This window comes from Rhinichthys klamathensis, unplaced genomic scaffold (genome assembly GCF_029890125.1).
Source record: "Rhinichthys klamathensis goyatoka isolate OS25496 unplaced genomic scaffold, OSU_Roscu_1.1 h1tg000060l_1, whole genome shotgun sequence".
NCBI classification, from domain to species: domain Eukaryota; kingdom Metazoa; phylum Chordata; class Actinopteri; order Cypriniformes; family Leuciscidae; genus Rhinichthys; species Rhinichthys klamathensis.
The window spans coordinates 1,592,860-1,598,859 of record NW_026606605.1 but is presented as its reverse complement, the minus strand read 5'-3'; the positions used below and the strand labels follow the sequence as shown (position 1 = coordinate 1,598,859).

At 36.9% G+C, this 6,000-nt stretch overlaps 1 protein-coding gene across 3 annotated transcripts in view; it reads left to right on the top strand.

Moving 5' to 3' along the window:
* The first annotated feature begins 369 nt into the window (after nucleotides 1-369).
* pum1 (pumilio RNA-binding family member 1) overlaps nucleotides 370-6,000 on the top strand; it is a 39,524-nt gene continuing 33,893 nt past the window's right edge. For all 3 annotated transcript variants that reach the window (XM_056249529.1, XM_056249528.1, XM_056249526.1), the window contains exon 1: nucleotides 370-518. The gene's annotated coding sequence lies outside the window, so the exon portion shown is untranslated. The remainder of the gene's footprint in view (nucleotides 519-6,000) is intronic.

The window sequence follows — 6,000 nt, the reverse complement described above, 5'->3', positions numbered from 1 at the left end:
TATTGATCATATAACTTTTTACAGTGACCTGCTGTGACTGCATTTTATTTTCTAAAATTGCCACAATTGCCTGATAGAAAAAAAAACATTTATTTATTTAGCATTTTCTACTGAGACCAGCAAGTATGATTATTCATGGGCTACAATACACATATAAATTGGATATGTCTTGCCCCAAACAACAGATACAGCCAAAAGATGAATACATTTCTGCTCTTATAATAGGCAAAACAAAATAAATCCAGTAGCCAATTTCCCTTTCAAAAACCCATGTCGGCATTCACTCGGTGTGTCACACATTATGAGCGCCTGTAAATCTGTACATTGTTGTATGTGTCTCGAGCACAACAAAGGACGACACTCCCCTCTTGGCGCAATGAACCGCACGCGCTCCTTCTCATGCTACCCATGATGCCCCGCGCGCGTCTGCTTGGATCGAGCCGCCATGTTGTCGGTGTGAAAGCTGGGAGCTGCTGCGAACCGGGGCTGAAATCCGTCACCATCCGCATCCTCCACCTGTGAGTATCCCTCTGTTCTGAAACCGTATTTCCCTCCTGAACCGTTTTAGCTCACCTCGCGTTTATATTTTGGGGTTATGATGCGTAACGAGTGATTTCGAGGGCTTTATTATAAGGCAGTGGCTCCCCCTCCTTTCCCCGGGTCTTCCTCTTGCTAGTGCTCTTCCTGTCCAGACGGCCCGGGCCTTTTGTTAACGGGAAGAGGACCTGTAGAATAGCGGCTTACAGACTATCGGGTACCGGTTCGTGCGTTTTACATACCCGCTTGTGTCTGTTTTATAACGGAAACCGGCTATGTTTGACCGTTTAGGCCGTGTAATAGTCATTATAACGTTTGATCAAAGCCTTGCCAGACAGTTCCGCCCCTCACCGATTCCCATGTCGCGAATTAATGTGACAACTCCGATAAACGCCTCTGTTTCACGACTGTCTGAAGTCACCGGGTTCGTGTACACCGTTATTGGCCGTTTATGCTCTTCCACCTCCTCTTGAGGGTTAATGCGCGCGTCTTTTGTTACCTGTTTGTGTTATCATGATGCAAACGCATGCTTTTTGGTCATCATGGGTAACGAGTTACGGTATCTCTGCCCACTTCCGGGAGGTGAACATGCAGCCGCTCAGGAGCTCTGGTTTCCGGGTGTCTGGAGCTCGGGCCATGTAATGGCGAAACTGATCAGGCTGTAAAGTGCATGTAATCTATGAGGACAATGGCTGTCTCAACTTTGGGTATCATATGCGTTACGTCGAGCTAGGCAGCTCAATAGCTTATAGGACACAGCCAATATGTCGGTGCAACAGTGCTCTTTTATATCCACCCGTGGTCCTTTTAAAAAAAGTAATTAAGAGTTATAAGCCATGAACGAAAACAACCAGCTTCAAGCTGAATCATAACATTAAGTTACAAACGTTGATTTGAAGCGGAAAAGTATTGAGCCAAAGAGTTATTTTGGTGGGATTTGCTTGTTTTGATTGCTGGAGAATATTTGCAGGATCATTGATAATAGATTCTGTCTGTTAGTTACACATGCTTGTTTAAAAAAATAATAAGTTGAGGAAATGCATGCTGAATGCGGGCTTCAAAACAACCTGATAGCTCACAGTGGGTCTGTGCTCAACAGATTACAAGTTACTGTTAAAAATCAATTCCACTATTTAGAAAATAAATGTGATTTTTACTTCTGCAATCGGACTATTGCACTTTAGTATCAGGTTGTTAGGCTTAAGTGAGAGACTAATAAGGGTCATGCTGTGATGGATGTGGAGGGGAGTTTTGGTTTGATCGGGGATTTCTGTAGCACTCATAGTGGGATTTTATCTCTCTTCCACAAGTGTGGGAGTTGAATGTGTTTTTCCATAAGCAGGTGTTGTGTGAAGCCTAGATCAGAGATTCTCTAAAGGTTTTGCTTCAAGACACAGATTTTTCCTTGGATAACCGAATATAACCCATATTTAGTAAAGTCAGATTCACATTTTCTTTTACCTTGCATGGTTTTGTTTTGAGGATGTCACATAAGCTGTCCACGTAGGTGTACGTCTCATTTGTCATAGTTTCTGCCAAGCAAGTGTTTCATGAAGCTGTTCTGTCTGTGTTGGTTCACCCTAGTCTTTAAACTTATTTGACTCCTGGTTTTGACCTTATGTGCTGGTTTATGGGTCCACGTTTATCATTTAAAAGAGGTGTGGGATGAATTTTGTTCTGATGAAGGAGGCCTCGGGAGTGCACACAGTTATCTCAGTGTTTTTTAAAGAGTGTGTTGCTTCACCCTGTGTACTATCTTGATGTGAAGCTCAGGGCATTACTTTATCAATGTGTACAGGATTACACCTAATGGGGATCTTGTGCAACTGCATTGCAATTACAGCGTTTGAAGTTTCAAGGGACAAATTAGAAAGCAGACATTTAAAAAGTAGGCATATATGGTAACTGTCAAGAGCAAAAATAGGGATTTAAATTGTGTGTTGAGTGGACATTGCCTGTTATTTAGTATCCTTGAAATAAGGGCTGTCACTAATGATTATTTTGGTAATAGGTTGATTATTTTGACAATTGATTTAGTCAGATAATTTTTTTGTGGTAATTAAAATAGACCTACGTGAACAATAACCCTTAATGACTTAAAATACATGGGTATAATAACAATGAGGCAATAATAATTGGTTTAAATAAAGTATCAAAAGCAAGGCCTGGTTTTGTTTTATTGAACAACGCTGTTAAAATGCACAATGTAAAATATATAATATAAACATAATCAACTTGTGTACATTACGTATTAAAACAAATACCTGGAGAGGGCGCTAATGGCCTGGTCATTGATGTTGTTACACTTTACAGCATGATCAAATCCTTGTTAAATATTGAATTCAAATGTCTATTAATGTTTAATATTTGGCCACTTCTTTACGATAGAAATGCTAGAGCATGTGGACATCAAAACATGCAAACTCAGAGCCGGGGGATTCAACTTTTGAAATCGTGATTAACAATAGTTTGGATATTTAGACACATTGATGTATTCTCCTGTGTTGGCTTAGGTTTATAAATGATTAAGCAACCCAAACTCGCAGCATACGCAGAGATGGAGTTTAACCGAGCTGTGAGACGTCGCCCATGCATGTAGATGATAATAACAGTGAAATTTAAATAATTGCATTGCAAGCTGATTTAAGGTATGCCCCTACATTTTCTGCTTGTGCTCCTAAAATTTTCAGTCAGGGGCAACAGCGCTCCTAGTAAAAAAAGTTAGTCTGGAGCCCTGTTCCACGCTCATTCAAGGCTTCATCAAGCTACGCCTTTGTTATTGTTTTGAAAAAGCGACCTCTAGTGGCGAAACTTACATACTGTGCCATTAATAACACAGTAAACTTGAACTTGAACTCGCATGTGAAATAATGAAACTTAATAATTATTTATTTAAGTGAATCGCAGACTTTGTGATTTCACAATAGCACTATTCGGTAATTGATTTAAAAATTGTTTTAATATATCGTGCAGCTTTTGAAGAGGCTCTAATAATGCGGTTCATGGATTCTTGTCCGTCCTCTTTCAGTATTTTAAAGATTAATTAAACACGGTGAAATTGCAATCGAGGATTTTTTTTTTCATCAAGTACTCAAATTTAATTGAGGAAACGTGACAGCTCTAGTTGAAATATATCTTTTTTTAATAATATTTTTCTTTTTTTCTTTTCTTTTTTTTTTAGATTAGCTAAAGTTTTAGTAATGTTGTTATTTTTATGCCTATAGTTTTTTTTTTAGTTTTTTTTTTTTTTACATTTTTAGTTTCTTTAGTACATGAAGTTAAACTTAACAAAATATGGTTTTAGATTGAGTTAACTTTTATAACCCTACCTAGCCTATATCTTACAGTAAGAGGCCTATTTCTTTTCTTATTTCTTTGAGCCTTTTGTCCCATCATCACATGATCTTCTCCAGCTTCCTAAACCTCTGGTACTAATGGGACTAACGACAAATCTGTGGTCCTTTCAAACAGTTGTCAGGGTTACATGACACAGTGCCTTTAAAATGTCTGTGGTTTATCCTTCATCTATTTCATAGGTCTGGAATTGGTTTTCACATTGTGTTGTCTCAGTATGCTTTCACGAGCAGTGCAATAACTTTCATTTGTGTATTAAATGCATCACATAGTCTAAATATCTTGACACTCTGCATCCAAGTTCTTCTGCTTGCTTTCTACCCATAATTAAACCCGGTTTCATTTAATGCTAGACTATATGTGTTAGTATGAAGGCTAAATTTCAGCTAAATGTGACGGTCCGCTAACAAAGTTATGAAATGTGATTATGAAATAAACTTATGAAAAGTGCCTTTTTGGAGACTATTATTTTCAGAAGGATCTATGTGACATAATTTACTCTCAGTGCTGCCAACACCTCTGGCACCATTTTGAGGTGAGATTACACCAATATATCAGGATTAATTTGATGTTTGTGGTGGCCTATATCTACATATCTCTTTAAAAGATCGGTTCAGTTTTAGATGTGAAAGCAAAACTATGACCAAAAATGCTTTTATTGATCTTTTTAGGCTATTTATAGCAATGCTATTTACTGTAACAATGTATGTTGTAGGTAATTTCACCAAAAACGAGTTTCTTTCTCATTTTTCATTTAGGTAAATGTAGTAATATTTCTAAAAGTACCACTTCAGAAGTTAAGACCTGTCATTATACATCCACATGAGGCATGATTACACATTTAATTCTGTTAGAAAGTGTTTCTGTTTGTTAATAAACTATTTGAAATCATATTATTGATGGCTGACATATCAGCATGTAAATGAAAACAGGATAACTGTAATTTCCTTGCCAGCAGAAATAAGGAGAAAACAAGTGTAACTGTGTCACAAGAGGAACATTTTTTTCCTCCTTGTTGTTATTGCACATCTTTTGGCTTGAGGTGCTGTGGTAGGAATGTTTTGCAAAGAACCCTCTGTTATCCACGATAAATGGCTGTTATTTGCCGACTCAGGAGTGAGTAGGGATTCAAAATAATTGCTGTTTTAGATCAACCTTTTTGTCCTGATTTGCCTCGTTTATGTGCCGCATGGCCCAAATGTACAGAAAAACATTTGGATAATTAAATGTATATTTTCTTTGTTGTGTATGAATTGGCTTTATGTATTGCAAGACAAATAGTGAAATCATATATATATATATATTCTAAATGCTACTGTTTTAAAGTAAAACTTTCTCAATGAAGACAGCCCAGTCGCAGAGGCAATAATCACCTTCATTGCTTATATAAAACTATGCCGTATTTCAATAGGTTTGAATTCACTGACCCACTGTTCAAGTTCACTGTGTTATTAATGGCACAGTATGTAAGTTTCGCCGCTAGAGGTCTCTTTTTTTTTTAAAACAATAACAAAGGTGTAGCTTGATGAAGCCTTGAATGAGCGTGGAATCATGGGAGTTGTCGTCTTCACTGATGGAAAGCCATTTGATGGGACTCATGTTCGTGGGTGAGCTGATGTATGAAAGTTTTATTAACGTTACTGTGCTAAGGTGAAACTGAGAGCCCGGAAGATTTTACATTGCTGTTTTTATTATGCTTACCGTTCGTAAGTTTTTTATTTAAAAAATTTTTCACGGTAACGATATATTTCACGATATAGTTATTTATAAATGTAGTTATTCTCGAAAAAAAATCCACAAAAAAGGCTTTGTATAACAAATAAACCCAAGTACTTTAGAAATGAAAAGTACTTCCCCTTGTTTGATTTATCTTTTTCTTTTATTTGGTCAATTATTTCTTTGGTAAACTATTTTGATAGCTAAATATGGTAAACAAAACACACCCATCAACTTTTAGATGAACTTCCCCCAACTGATTGATATTAAATACAACTCATAGGTGCAATTAAACTTTAAATAAAGTGTTGCTGAATAATTTTTCAATCTCATGTTATTGCTTTACTTCATCAATCAGTTTATAATATCTGAATATTTTATACTATTCTATTC